We start from the raw sequence: 15080 nt of genomic DNA on the forward strand, positions 1-15080 counted from the left end.
TGAGGGAAGTGTCGAGTGGAACAAGGGAACTGCTGAACAGCTTCCCTCGCAGGCAGATTCCCTCCTGGGGCGCTTAGTTCTCTTGCTTTAGTGCCCTGCTTTGTTTGGAGACTGTTTGCGGACAGCAGCACACACAGCGGGAAGGTGCGCTCTGATCGGCTCCAAGTCTCGGCAGATAGAAGCGCAAGCGAGGCACCGGCTCGCAGTTTGTCCCGGGCATGGGAAGCAGCATGCTGCTTGCCCAGAACACATCCCCCTGTATCCTGCCTGCCACGGGACTGCTTCTGAGCACGGAGGCACGCCTACAAGCCAGCTGAGATGGGCTTTGCCTAAGAGTCAGGGAAGTGGCGAGTGGAACAAGGGATGTGCTGCACAGCTTCCCTCGCAGGCAGATTCCCTCCTGGGACGCTTAGTTCTCTTGCCTTAGTGCCCTGCTTTGTTTGGAGGCTGTTTGCGGACAGCAGCACACACAGCGGGAAGGTGCGCTCTGATCGGCTCCAAGTCTCGGCAGATAGAAGCGCAAGCGAGGCACCGGCTCGCAGTTTGTCCCGGGCATGGGAAGCAGCATGCTGCGTGCCCAGAACACATCTCGCACTGTCCTGCCTGCCACGGGACTGCTTCTGAGCACGGAGGCACGCCTACAAGCAAGTTGAGATGGGCTTTGCCTAAGAGTGAGGGAAGTGGCGAGTGGAACAAGGGAACTGCTGAACAGCTTCCCTCGCAGGCAGATTCCCTCCTGGGGCGCTCAGTTCTCTTGCCTTAGTGCCCTGCTTTGTTTGGAGACTGCGGACAGCAGCACACACAGCGGGAAGGTGCGCGCTGGCCATCTCCAAGTCCGGCAGATAGAAGCGCAAGCGAGGCACCGGCTCGCAGTTTGTCCCGGGCATGGGAAGCAGCATGCTGCATGCCCAGAACACATCTCGCACTGTCCTGCCTGCCACAGGGCTGTTTCTGAGCACGGAGGCACGCCTACAAGCCAGCTGAGATGGGCTTTGCCTAAGAGTCAGGGAAGTGGCGAGCGGAACAAGGGAACTGCTGCACAGCTTCCCTCGCAGGCAGATTCCCTCCTGGGACGCTTACTTCTCATGCCTTAGTGCCCTGCTTTGTTTGGAGGCTGTTTGCGGACAGCAGCACACACAGCGGGAAGGTGCGCTCTGATCGGCTCCAAGTCTCGGCAGATAGAAGCGCAAGCGAGGCACCGGCTCGCAGTTTGTCCCGGGCATGGGAAGCAGCATGCTGCATGCCAAGAACACATCTCGCACTGTCCTGCCTGCCACAGGGCTGTTTCTGAGCACGGAGGCACGCCTACAAGCAAGTTGAGATGGGCTTTGCCTAAGAGTGAGGGAAGTGTCGAGTGGAACAAGGGAACTGCTGAACAGCTTCCCTCGCAGGCAGATTCCCTCCTGGGGCGCTTAGTTCTCTTGCTTTAGTGCCCTGCTTTGTTTGGAGACTGTTTGCGGACAGCAGCACACACAGCGGGAAGGTGCGCTCTGATCGGCTCCAAGTCCGGCAGATAGAAGCGCAAGCGAGGCACCGGCTCGCAGTTTGTCCCGGGCATGGGAAGCAGCATGCTGCATGCCCAGAACACATCTCGCACTGTCCTGCCTGCCACAGGGCTGTTTCTGAGCACGGAGGCACGCCTACAAGCCAGCTGAGATGGGCTTTGCCTAAGAGTCAGGGAAGTGGCGAGCGGAACAAGGGAACTGCTGCACAGCTTCCCTCGCAGGCAGATTCCCTCCTGGGACGCTTACTTCTCATGCCTTAGTGCCCTGCTTTGTTTGGAGGCTGTTTGCGGACAGCAGCACACACAGCGGGAAGGTGCGCTCTGATCGGCTCCAAGTCTCGGCAGATAGAAGCGCAAGCGAGGCACCGGCTCGCAGTTTGTCCCGGGCATGGGAAGCAGCATGCTGCATGCCAAGAACACATCTCGCACTGTCCTGCCTGCCACAGGGCTGTTTCTGAGCACGGAGGCACGCCTACAAGCAAGTTGAGATGGGCTTTGCCTAAGAGTGAGGGAAGTGTCGAGTGGAACAAGGGAACTGCTGAACAGCTTCCCTCGCAGGCAGATTCCCTCCTGGGGCGCTTAGTTCTCTTGCTTTAGTGCCCTGCTTTGTTTGGAGACTGTTTGCAGACAGCAGCACACACAGCGGGAAGGTGCGCTCTGATCGGCTCCAAGTCCGGCAGATAGAAGCGCAAGCGAGGCACCGGCTCGCAGTTTGTCCCGGGCATGGGAAGCAGCATGCTGCTTGCCCAGAACACATCCCCCTGTATCCTGCCTGCCACGGGACTGCTTCTGAGCACGGAGGCTCGCCTACAAGCCAGCTGAGATGGGCTTTGCCTAAGAGTCAGGGAAGTGGCGAGCGGAACAAGGGAACTGCTGCACAGCTTCCCTCGCAGGCAGATTCCCTCCTGGGACGCTTACTTCTCATGCCTGAGTGCCCTGCTTTGTTTGGAGGCTGTTTGCGGACAGCAGCACACACAGCGGGAAGGTGCGCTCTGATCGGCTCCAAGTCTCGGCAGATAGAAGCGCAAGCGAGGCACCGGCTCGCAGTTTGTCCCGGGCATGGGAAGCAGCATGCTGCATGCCCAGAACACATCTCTCACTGTCCTGCCTGCCACAGGGCTGTTTCTGAGCACGGAGGCACGCCTACAAGCCAGCTGAGATGGGCTTTGCCTAAGAGTGAGGGAAGTGTCGAGTGGAACAAGGGAACTGCTTCACAGCTTCCCTCGCAGGCAGATTCCCTCCTGGGGCGCTTAGTTCTCTTGCCTTAGTGCCCTGCTTTGTTTGGAGACTGTTTGCGGACAGCAGCACACACAGCGGGAAGGTGCGCGCTGGCCATCTCCAAGTCCGGCAGATAGAAGCGCAAGCGAGGCACCGGCTCGCAGTTTGTCCCGGGCATGGGAAGCAGCATGCTGCGTGCCCAGAACACATCTCGCACTGTCCTGCCTGCCACAGGGCTGTTTCTGAGCACGGAGGCACGCCTACAAGCCAGCTGAGATGGGCTTTGCCTAAGAGTCAGGGAAGTGGCGAGTGGAACAAGGGATGTGCTGCACAGCTTCCCTCGCAGGCAGATTCCCTCCTGGGACGCTTAGTTCTCTTGCCTTAGTGCCCTGCTTTGTTTGGAGGCTGTTTGCGGACAGCAGCACACACAGCGGGAAGGTGCGCTCTGATCGGCTCCAAGTCTCGGCAGATAGAAGCGCAAGCGAGGCACCGGCTCGCAGTTTGTCCCGGGCATGGGAAGCAGCATGCTGCGTGCCCAGAACACATCTCGCACTGTCCTGCCTGCCACGGGACTGCTTCTGAGCACGGAGGCACGCCTACAAGCAAGTTGAGATGGGCTTTGCCTAAGAGTGAGGGAAGTGTCGAGTGGAACAAGGGAACTGCTGCACAGCTTCCCTCGCAGGCAGATTCCCTCCTGGGGCGCTTAGTTCGCTTGCTTTAGTGCCCTGCTTTGTTTGGAGACTGCGGACAGCAGCACACACAGCGGGAAGGTGCGCTCTGATCGGCTCCAAGTCTCGGCAGATAGAAGCGCAAGCGAGGCACCGGCTCGCAGTTTGTCCCGGGCATGGGAAGCAGCATGCTGCGTGCCCAGAATACATCCCCCTGTATCCTGCCTGCCACGGGACTGCTTCTGAGCACGGAGGCACGTCTAAAGCCAGCTGAGATGGGCTTTGCCTAAGAGTCAGGGAAGTGGCGAGTGGAACAAGGGATGTGCTGCACAGCTTCCCTCGCAGGCAGATTCCCTCCTGGGACGCTTAGTTCTCTTGCCTTAGTGCCCTGCTTTGTTTGGAGGCTGTTTGCGGACAGCAGCACACACAGCGGGAAGGTGCGCTCTGATCGGCTCCAAGTCTCGGCAGATAGAAGCGCAAGCGAGGCACCGGCTCGCAGTTTGTCCCGGGCATGGGAAGCAGCATGCTGCGTGCCCAGAACACATCTCGCACTGTCCTGCCTGCCACGGGACTGCTTCTGAGCACGGAGGCACGCCTACAAGCAAGTTGAGATGGGCTTTGCCTAAGAGTGAGGGAAGTGTCGAGTGGAACAAGGGAACTGCTGAACAGCTTCCCTCGCAGGCAGATTCCCTCCTGGGGCGCTTAGTTCTCTTGCTTTAGTGCCCTGCTTTGTTTGGAGACTGTTTGCGGACTGCAGCACACACAGCGGGAAGGTGCGCGCTGGCCATCTCCAAGTCCGGCAGATAGAAGCGCAAGCGAGGCACCGGCTCGCAGTTTGTCCCGGGCATGGGAAGCAGCATGCTGCATGCCCAGAACACATCTCGCACTGTCCTGCCTGCCACAGGGCTGTTTCTGAGCACGGAGGCACGCCTACAAGCCAGCTGAGATGGGCTTTGCCTAAGAGTCAGGGAAGTGGCGAGCGGAACAAGGGAACTGCTGCACAGCTTCCCTCGCAGGCAGATTCCCTCCTGGGACGCTTACTTCTCATGCCTTAGTGCCCTGCTTTGTTTGGAGGCTGTTTGCGGACAGCAGCACACACAGCGGGAAGGTGCGCTCTGATCGGCTCCAAGTCTCTGCAGATAGAAGCGCAAGCGAGGCACCGGCTCGCAGTTTGTCCCGGGCATGGGAAGCAGCATGCTGCATGCCCAGAACACATCTCTCACTGTCCTGCCTGCCACAGGGCTGTTTCTGAGCACGGAGGCACGCCTACAAGCCAGCTGAGATGGGCTTTGCCTAAGAGTGAGGGAAGTGTCGAGTGGAACAAGGGAACTGCTGAACAGCTTCCCTCGCAGGCAGATTCCCTCCTGGGGCGCTTAGTTCTCTTGCCTTAGTGCCCTGCTTTGTTTGGAGACTGTTTGCGGACAGCAGCACACACAGCGGGAAGGTGCGCGCTGGCCATCTCCAAGTCCGGCAGATAGAAGCGCAAGCGAGGCACCGGCTCGCAGTTTGTCCCGGGCATGGGAAGCAGCATGCTGCGTGCCCAGAACACATCTCACACTGTCCTGCCTGCCACAGGGCTGTTTCTGAGCACGGAGGCACGCCTACAAGCCAGCTGAGATGGGCTTTGCCTAAGAGTCAGGGAAGTGGCGAGTGGAACAAGGGATGTGCTGCACAGCTTCCCTCGCAGGCAGATTCCCTCCTGGGACGCTTAGTTCTCTTGCCTTAGTGCCCTGCTTTGTTTGGAGGCTGTTTGCGGACAGCAGCACACACAGCGGGAAGGTGCGCTCTGATCGGCTCCAAGTCTCGGCAGATAGAAGCGCAAGCGAGGCACCGGCTCGCAGTTTGTCCCGGGCATGGGAAGCAGCATGCTGCGTGCCCAGAATACATCCCCCTGTATCCTGCCTGCCACGGGACTGCTTCTGAGCACGGAGGCACGCCTACAAGCAAGTTGAGATTGGCTTTGCCTAAGAGTGAGGGAAGTGTCGAGTGGAACAAGGGAACTGCTTCACAGCTTCCCTCGCAGGCAGATTCCCTCCTGGGACGCTTACTTCTCATGCCTTAGTGCCCTGCTTTGTTTGGAGGCTGTTTGCGGACAGCAGCACACACAGTGGGAAGGTGCGCTCTGATCGGCTCCAAGTCTCGGCAGATAGAAGCGCAAGCGAGGCACCGGCTCGCAGTTTGTCCCGGGCATGGGAAGCAGCATGCTGCGTGCCCAGAACACATCCCCCTGTATCCTGCCTGCCACGGGACTGCTTCTGAGCACGGAGGCTCGCCTACAAGCCAGCTGAGATGGGCTTTGCCTAAGAGTCAGGGAAGTGGCGAGTGGAACAAGGGATGTGCTGCACAGCTTCCCTCACAGGCAGATTCCCTCCTGGGGCGCTTACTTCTCATGCCTTAGTGCCCTGCTTTGTTTGGAGACTGTTTGCGGACAGCAGCACACACAGCGGGAAGGTGCGCGCTGGCCATCTCCAAGTCCGGCAGATAGAAGCGCAAGCGAGGCACCGGCTCGCAGTTTGTCCCGGGCATGGGAAGCAGCATGCTGCGTGCCCAGAACACATCTCGCACTGTCCTGCCTGCCACAGGGCTGTTTCTGAGCACGGAGGCACGCCTACAAGCCAGCTGAGATGGGCTTTGCCTAAGAGTCAGGGAAGTGGCGAGTGGAACAAGGGATGTGCTGCACAGCTTCCCTCGCAGGCAGATTCCCTCCTGGGACGCTTAGTTCTCTTGCCTTAGTGCCCTGCTTTGTTTGGAGGCTGTTTGCGGACAGCAGCACACACAGCGGGAAGGTGCGCTCTGATCGGCTCCAAGTCTCGGCAGATAGAAGCGCAAGCGAGGCACCGGCTCGCAGTTTGTCCCGGGCATGGGAAGCAGCATGCTGCGTGCCCAGAATACATCCCCCTGTATCCTGCCTGCCACGGGACTGCTTCTGAGCACGGAGGCACGCCTACAAGCAAGTTGAGATTGGCTTTGCCTAAGAGTGAGGGAAGTGTCGAGTGGAACAAGGGAACTGCTTCACAGCTTCCCTCGCAGGCAGATTCCCTCCTGGGACGCTTACTTCTCATGCCTTAGTGCCCTGCTTTGTTTGGAGGCTGTTTGCGGACAGCAGCACACACAGTGGGAAGGTGCGCTCTGATCGGCTCCAAGTCTCGGCAGATAGAAGCGCAAGCGAGGCACCGGCTCGCAGTTTGTCCCGGGCATGGGAAGCAGCATGCTGCGTGCCCAGAACACATCCCCCTGTATCCTGCCTGCCACGGGACTGCTTCTGAGCACGGAGGCTCGCCTACAAGCCAGCTGAGATGGGCTTTGCCTAAGAGTCAGGGAAGTGGCGAGTGGAACAAGGGATGTGCTGCACAGCTTCCCTCACAGGCAGATTCCCTCCTGGGGCGCTTACTTCTCATGCCTTAGTGCCCTGCTTTGTTTGGAGACTGTTTGCGGACAGCAGCACACACAGCGGGAAGGTGCGCGCTGGCCATCTCCAAGTCCGGCAGATAGAAGCGCAAGCGAGGCACCGGCTCGCAGTTTGTCCCGGGCATGGGAAGCAGCATGCTGCGTGCCCAGAACACATCTCGCACTGTCCTGCCTGCCACAGGGCTGTTTCTGAGCACGGAGGCACGCCTACAAGCCAGCTGAGATGGGCTTTGCCTAAGAGTCAGGGAAGTGGCGAGTGGAACAAGGGATGTGCTGCACAGCTTCCCTCGCAGGCAGATTCCCTCCTGGGACGCTTAGTTCTCTTGCCTTAGTGCCCTGCTTTGTTTGGAGGCTGTTTGCGGACAGCAGCACACACAGCGGGAAGGTGCGCTCTGATCGGCTCCAAGTCTCGGCAGATAGAAGCGCAAGCGAGGCACCGGCTCGCAGTTTGTCCCGGGCATGGGAAGCAGCATGCTGCGTGCCCAGAACACATCTCGCACTGTCCTGCCTGCCACAGGGCTGTTTCTGAGCACGGAGGCACGCCTACAAGCAAGTTGAGATGGGCTTTGCCTAAGAGTGAGGGAAGTGTCGAGTGGAACAAGGGAACTGCTGCACAGCTTCCCTCGCAGGCAGATTCCCTCCTGGGGCGCTTAGTTCTCTTGCTTTAGTGCCCTGCTTTGTTTGGAGACTGTTTGCGGACAGCAGCACACACAGCGGGAAGGTGCGCTCTGATCGGCTCCAAGTCCGGCAGATAGAAGCGCAAGCGAGGCACCGGCTCGCAGTTTGTCCCGGGCATGGGAAGCAGCATGCTGCTTGCCCAGAACACATCCCCCTGTATCCTGCCTGCCACGGGACTGCTTCTGAGCACGGAGGCACGCCTACAAGCCAGCTGAGATGGGCTTTTCCTAAGAGTCAGGGAAGTGGCGAGTGGAACAAGGGATGTGCTGCACAGCTTCCCTCGCAGGCAGATTCCCTCCTGGGACGCTTACTTCTCTTGCCTTAGTGCCCTGCTTTGTTTGGAGGCTGTTTGCGGACAGCAGCACACACAGCGGGAAGGTGCGCTCTGATCGGCTCCAAGTCTCGGCAGATAGAAGCGCAAGCGAGGCACCGGCTCGCAGTTTGTCCCGGGCATGGGAAGCAGCATGCTGCGTGCCCAGAACACATCTCGCACTGTCCTGCCTGCCACAGGGCTGTTTCTGAGCACGGAGGCACGCCTACAAGCAAGTTGAGATGGGCTTTGCCTAAGAGTCAGGGAAGTGGCGAGTGGAACAAGGGAACTGCTGCACAGCTTCCCTCGCAGGCAGATTCCCTCCTGGGACGCTTACTTCTCATGCCTTAGTGCCCTGCTTTGTTTGGAGGCTGTTTGCGGACAGCAGCACACACAGCGGGAAGGTGCGCGCTGGCCAGCTCCAAGTCTCGGCAGATAGAAGCGCAAGCGAGGCACCGGCTCGCAGTTTGTCCCGGGCATGGGAAGCAGCATGCTGCTTGCCCAGAACACATCCCCCTGTATCCTGCCTGCCACGGGACTGCTTCTGAGCACGGAGGCACGCCTACAAGCCAGCTGAGATGGGCTTTGCCTAAGAGTCAGGGAAGTGGCGAGTGGAACAAGGGATGTGCTGCACAGCTTCCCTCGCAGGCAGATTCCCTCCTGGGACGCTTACTTCTCTTGCCTTAGTGCCCTGCTTTGTTTGGAGGCTGTTTGCGGACAGCAGCACACACAGCGGGAAGGTGCGCTCTGATCGGCTCCAAGTCTCGGCAGATAGAAGCGCAAGCGAGGCACCGGCTCGCAGTTTGTCCCGGGCATGGGAAGCAGAATGCTGCGTGCCCAGAACACATCTCGCACTGTCCTGCCTGCCACGGGACTGCTTCTGAGCACGGAGGCACGCCTACAAGCAAGTTGAGATGGGCTTTGCCTAAGAGTGAGGGAAGTGTCGAGTGGAACAAGGGATGTGCTGCACAGCTTCCCTCGCAGGCAGATTCCCTCCTGGGACGCTTACTTCTCTTGCCTTAGTGCCCTGCTTTGTTTGGAGGCTGTTTGCGGACAGCAGCACACACAGCGGGAAGGTGCGCTCTGATCGGCTCCAAGTCTCGGCAGATAGAAGCGCAACCGAGGCACCGGCTCGCAGTTTGTCCCGGGCATGGGAAGCAGCATGCTGCGTGCCCAGAACACATCTCGCACTGTCCTGCCTGCCACGGGACTGCTTCTGAGCACGGAGGCACGCCTACAAGCAAGTTGAGATGGGCTTTGCCTAAGAGTGAGGGAAGTGTCGAGTGGAACAAGGGAACTGCTGAACAGCTTCCCTCGCAGGCAGATTCCCTCCTGGGGCACTTAGTTCTCTTGCTTTAGTGCCCTGCTTTGTTTGGAGACTGTTTGCGGACAGCAGCACACACAGCGGGAAGGTGCGCGCTGGCCATCTCCAAGTCCGGCAGATAGAAGCGCAAGCGAGGCACCGGCTCGCAGTTTGTCCCGGGCATGGGAAGCAGCATGCTGCGTGCCCAGAACACATCTCGCACTGTCCTGCCTGCCACAGGGCTGTTTCTGAGCACGGAGGCACGCCTACAAGCCAGCTGAGATGGGCTTTGCCTAAGAGTCAGGGAAGTGGCGAGTGGAACAAGGGATGTGCTGCACAGCTTCCCTCGCAGGCAGATTCCCTCCTGGGACGCTTAGTTCTCTTGCCTTAGTGCCCTGCTTTGTTTGGAGGCTGTTTGCGGACAGCAGCACACACAGCGGGAAGGTGCGCTCTGATCGGCTCCAAGTCTCGGCAGATAGAAGCGCAAGCGAGGCACCGGCTCGCAGTTTGTCCCGGGCATGGGAAGCAGCATGCTGCGTGCCCAGAACACATCTCGCACTGTCCTGCCTGCCACGGGACTGCTTCTGAGCACGGAGGCACGCCTACAAGCAAGTTGAGATTGGCTTTGCCTAAGAGTGAGGGAAGTGTCGAGTGGAACAAGGGAACTGCTGAACAGCTTCCCTCGCAGGGAGATTCCCTCCTGGGGCGCTTAGTTCGCTTGCTTTAGTGCCCTGCTTTGTTTGGAGACTGCGGACAGCAGCACACACAGCGGGAAGGTGCGCTCTGATCGGCTCCAAGTCTCGGCAGATAGAAGCGCAAGCGAGGCACCGGCTCGCAGTTTGTCCCGGGCATGGGAAGCAGCATGCTGCGTGCCCAGAATACATCCCCCTGTATCCTGCCTGCCACGGGACTGCTTCTGAGCACGGAGGCACGTCTAAAGCCAGCTGAGATGGGCTTTGCCTAAGAGTGAGGGAAGTGTCGAGTGGAACAAGGGATGTGCTGCACAGCTTCCCTCGCAGGCAGATTCCCTCCTGGGACGCTTACTTCTCATGCCTTAGTGCCCTGCTTTGTTTGGAGGCTGTTTGCGGACAGCAGCACACACAGCGGGAAGGTGCGCTCTGATCGGCTCCAAGTCCGGCAGATAGAAGCGCAAGCGAGGCACCGGCTCGCAGTTTGTCCCGGGCATGGGAAGCAGCATGCTGCGTGCCCAGAACACATCTCGCACTGTCCTGCCTGCCACAGGGCTGTTTCTGAGCACGGAGGCACGCCTACAAGCCAGCTGAGATGGGCTTTGCCTAAGAGTCAGGGAAGTGGCGAGTGGAACAAGGGATGTGCTGCACAGCTTCCCTCGCAGGCAGATTCCCTCCTGGGACGCTTAGTTCTCTTGCCTTAGTGCCCTGCTTTGTTTGGAGGCTGTTTGCGGACAGCAGCACACACAGCGGGAAGGTGCGCTCTGATCGGCTCCAAGTCTCGGCAGATAGAAGCGCAAGCGAGGCACCGGCTCGCAGTTTGTCCCGGGCATGGGAAGCAGCATGCTGCGTGCCCAGAACACATCTCGCACTGTCCTGCCTGCCACAGGGCTGTTTCTGAGCACGGAGGCACGCCTACAAGCAAGTTGAGATGGGCTTTGCCTAAGAGTGAGGGAAGTGTCGAGTGGAACAAGGGAACTGCTGCACAGCTTCCCTCGCAGGCAGATTCCCTCCTGGGACGCTTACTTCTCATGCCTTAGTGCCCTGCTTTGTTTGGAGGCTGTTTGCGGACAGCAGCACACACAGCGGGAAGGTGCACGCTGGCCAGCTCCAAGTCTCGGCAGATAGAAGCGCAAGCGAGGCACCGGCTCGCAGTTTGTCCCGGGCATGGGAAGCAGCATGCTGCTTGCCCAGAACACATCCCCCTGTATCCTGCCTGCCACGGGACTGCTTCTGAGCACGGAGGCACGCCTATAAGCCAGCTGAGATGGGCTTTGCCTAAGAGTCAGGGAAGTGGCGAGTGGAACAAGGGATGTGCTGCACAGCTTCCCTCGCAGGCAGATTCCCTCCTGGGACGCTTAGTTCTCTTGCCTTAGTGCCCTGCTTTGTTTGGAGGCTGTTTGCAGACAGCAGCACACACAGCGGGAAGGTGCGCTCTGATCGGCTCCAAGTCTCGGCAGATAGAAGCGCAAGCGAGGCACCGGCTCGCAGTTTGTCCCGGGCATGGGAAGCAGAATGCTGCGTGTCCAGAACACATCTCGCACTGTCCTGCCTGCCACGGGACTGCTTCTGAGCACGGAGGCACGCCTAAAGCCAGCTGAGATGGGCTTTGCCGAAGAGTGAGGGAAGTGTCGAGTGGAACAAGGGATGTGCTGCACAGCTTCCCTCGCAGGCAGATTCCCTCCTGGGACGCTTACTTCTCATGCCTTAGTGCCCTGCTTTGTTTGGAGGCTGTTTGCGGACAGCAGCACACACAGCGGGAAGGTGCGCTCTGATCGGCTCCAAGTCTCGGCAGATAGAAGCGCAAGCGAGGCACCGGCTCGCAGTTTGTCCCGGGCATGGGAAGCAGCATGCTGCGTGCCCAGAATACATCCCCCTGTATCCTGCCTGCCACGGGACTGCTTCTGAGCACGGAGGCTCGCCTACAAGCCAGCTGAGATGGGCTTTGCCTAAGAGTCAGGGAAGTGTCGAGTGGAACAAGGGATGTGCTGCACAGCTTCCCTCGCAGGCAGATTCCCTCCTGGGACGCTTACTTCTCATGCCTTAGTGCCCTGCTTTGTTTGGAGGCTGTTTGCGGACAGCAGCACACACAGCGGGAAGGTGCGCTCTGATCGGCTCCAAGTCTCGGCAGATAGAAGCGCAAGCGAGGCACCGGCTCGCAGTTTGTCCCGGGCATGGGAAGCAGCATGCTGCATGCCCAGAACACATCTCTCACTGTCCTGCCTGCCACAGGGCTGTTTCTGAGCACGGAGGCACGCCTACAAGCAAGTTGAGATGGGCTTTGCCTAAGAGTGAGGGAAGTGTCGAGTGGAACAAGGGAACTGCTTCACAGCTTCCCTCGCAGGCAGATTCCCTCCTGGGACGCTTACTTCTCATGCCTTAGTGCCCTGCTTTGTTTGGAGGCTGTTTGCGGACAGCAGCACACACAGCGGGAAGGTGCGCTCTGATCGGCTCCAAGTCTCGGCAGATAGAAGCGCAAGCGAGGCACCGGCTCGCAGTTTGTCCCGGGCATGGGAAGCAGCATGCTGCGTGCCCAGAACACATCCCCCTGTATCCTGCCTGCCACGGGACTGCTTCTGAGCACGGAGGCTCGCCTACAAGCCAGCTGAGATGGGCTTTGCCTAAGAGTCAGGGAAGTGGCGAGTGGAACAAGGGATGTGCTGCACAGCTTCCCTCACAGGCAGATTCCCTCCTGGGACGCTTACTTCTCATGCCTTAGTGCCCTGCTTTGTTTGGAGACTGTTTGCGGACAGCAGCACACACAGCGGGAAGGTGCGCGCTGGCCATCTCCAAGTCCGGCAGATAGAAGCGCAAGCGAGGCACCGGCTCGCAGTTTGTCCCGGGCATGGGAAGCAGCATGCTGCTTGCCCAGAACACATCCCCCTGTATCCTGCCTGCCACGGGACTGCTTCTGAGCACGGAGGCACGCCTACAAGCCAGCTGAGATGGGCTTTTCCTAAGAGTCAGGGAAGTGGCGAGTGGAACAAGGGATGTGCTGCACAGCTTCCCTCGCAGGCAGATTCCCTCCTGGGACGCTTACTTCTCTTGCCTTAGTGCCCTGCTTTGTTTGGAGGCTGTTTGCGGACAGCAGCACACACAGCGGGAAGGTGCGCTCTGATCGGCTCCAAGTCTCGGCAGATAGAAGCGCAAGCGAGGCACCGGCTCGCAGTTTGTCCCGGGCATGGGAAGCAGCATGCTGCGTGCCCAGAACACATCTCGCACTGTCCTGCCTGCCACAGGGCTGTTTCTGAGCACGGAGGCACGCCTACAAGCAAGTTGAGATGGGCTTTGCCTAAGAGTCAGGGAAGTGGCGAGTGGAACAAGGGAACTGCTGCACAGCTTCCCTCGCAGGCAGATTCCCTCCTGGGACGCTTACTTCTCATGCCTTAGTGCCCTGCTTTGTTTGGAGGCTGTTTGCGGACAGCAGCACACACAGCGGGAAGGTGCGCGCTGGCCAGCTCCAAGTCTCGGCAGATAGAAGCGCAAGCGAGGCACCGGCTCGCAGTTTGTCCCGGGCATGGGAAGCAGCATGCTGCTTGCCCAGAACACATCCCCCTGTATCCTGCCTGCCACGGGACTGCTTCTGAGCACGGAGGCACGCCTACAAGCCAGCTGTGATGGGCTTTGCCTAAGAGTCAGGGAAGTGGCGAGTGGAACAAGGGATGTGCTGCACAGCTTCCCTCGCAGGCAGATTCCCTCCTGGGACGCTTACTTCTCTTGCCTTAGTGCCCTGCTTTGTTTGGAGGCTGTTTGCGGACAGCAGCACACACAGCGGGAAGGTGCGCTCTGATCGGCTCCAAGTCTCGGCAGATAGAAGCGCAAGCGAGGCACCGGCTCGCAGTTTGTCCCGGGCATGGGAAGCAGAATGCTGCGTGCCCAGAACACATCTCGCACTGTCCTGCCTGCCACGGGACTGCTTCTGAGCACGGAGGCACGCCTACAAGCAAGTTGAGATGGGCTTTGCCTAAGAGTGAGGGAAGTGTCGAGTGGAACAAGGGATGTGCTGCACAGCTTCCCTCGCAGGCAGATTCCCTCCTGGGACGCTTACTTCTCTTGCCTTAGTGCCCTGCTTTGTTTGGAGGCTGTTTGCGGACAGCAGCACACACAGCGGGAAGGTGCGCTCTGATCGGCTCCAAGTCTCGGCAGATAGAAGCGCAACCGAGGCACCGGCTCGCAGTTTGTCCCGGGCATGGGAAGCAGCATGCTGCGTGCCCAGAACACATCTCGCACTGTCCTGCCTGCCACGGGACTGCTTCTGAGCACGGAGGCACGCCTACAAGCAAGTTGAGATGGGCTTTGCCTAAGAGTGAGGGAAGTGTCGAGTGGAACAAGGGAACTGCTGAACAGCTTCCCTCGCAGGCAGATTCCCTCCTGGGGCGCTTAGTTCTCTTGCTTTAGTGCCCTGCTTTGTTTGGAGACTGTTTGCGGACAGCAGCACACACAGCGGGAAGGTGCGCGCTGGCCATCTCCAAGTCCGGCAGATAGAAGCGCAAGCGAGGCACCGGCTCGCAGTTTGTCCCGGGCATGGGAAGCAGCATGCTGCGTGCCCAGAACACATCTCGCACTGTCCTGCCTGCCACAGGGCTGTTTCTGAGCACGGAGGCACGCCTACAAGCCAGCTGAGATGGGCTTTGCCTAAGAGTCAGGGAAGTGGCGAGTGGAACAAGGGATGTGCTGCACAGCTTCCCTCGCAGGCAGATTCCCTCCTGGGACGCTTAGTTCTCTTGCCTTAGTGCCCTGCTTTGTTTGGAGGCTGTTTGCGGACAGCAGCACACACAGCGGGAAGGTGCGCTCTGATCGGCTCCAAGTCTCGGCAGATAGAAGCGCAAGCGAGGCACCGGCTCGCAGTTTGTCCCGGGCATGGGAAGCAGCATGCTGCGTGCCCAGAACACATCTCGCACTGTCCTGCCTGCCACGGGACTGCTTCTGAGCACGGAGGCACGCCTACAAGCAAGTTGAGATTGGCTTTGCCTAAGAGTGAGGGAAGTGTCGAGTGGAACAAGGGAACTGCTGAACAGCTTCCCTCGCAGGGAGATTCCCTCCTGGGGCGCTTAGTTCGCTTGCTTTAGTGCCCTGCTTTGTTTGGAGACTGCGGACAGCAGCACACACAGCGGGAAGGTGCGCTCTGATCGGCTCCAAGTCTCGGCAGATAGAAGCGCAAGCGAGGCACCGGCTCGCAGTTTGTCCCGGGCATGGGAAGCAGCATGCTGCGTGCCCAGAATACATCCCCCTGTATCCTGCCTGCCACGGGACTGCTTCTGAGCACGGAGGCACGTCTAAAGCCAGCTGAGATGGGCTTTGC

Source organism: Rhea pennata, unplaced genomic scaffold (assembly GCF_028389875.1).
Source record: "Rhea pennata isolate bPtePen1 unplaced genomic scaffold, bPtePen1.pri scaffold_26, whole genome shotgun sequence".
NCBI classification, from domain to species: domain Eukaryota; kingdom Metazoa; phylum Chordata; class Aves; order Rheiformes; family Rheidae; genus Rhea; species Rhea pennata.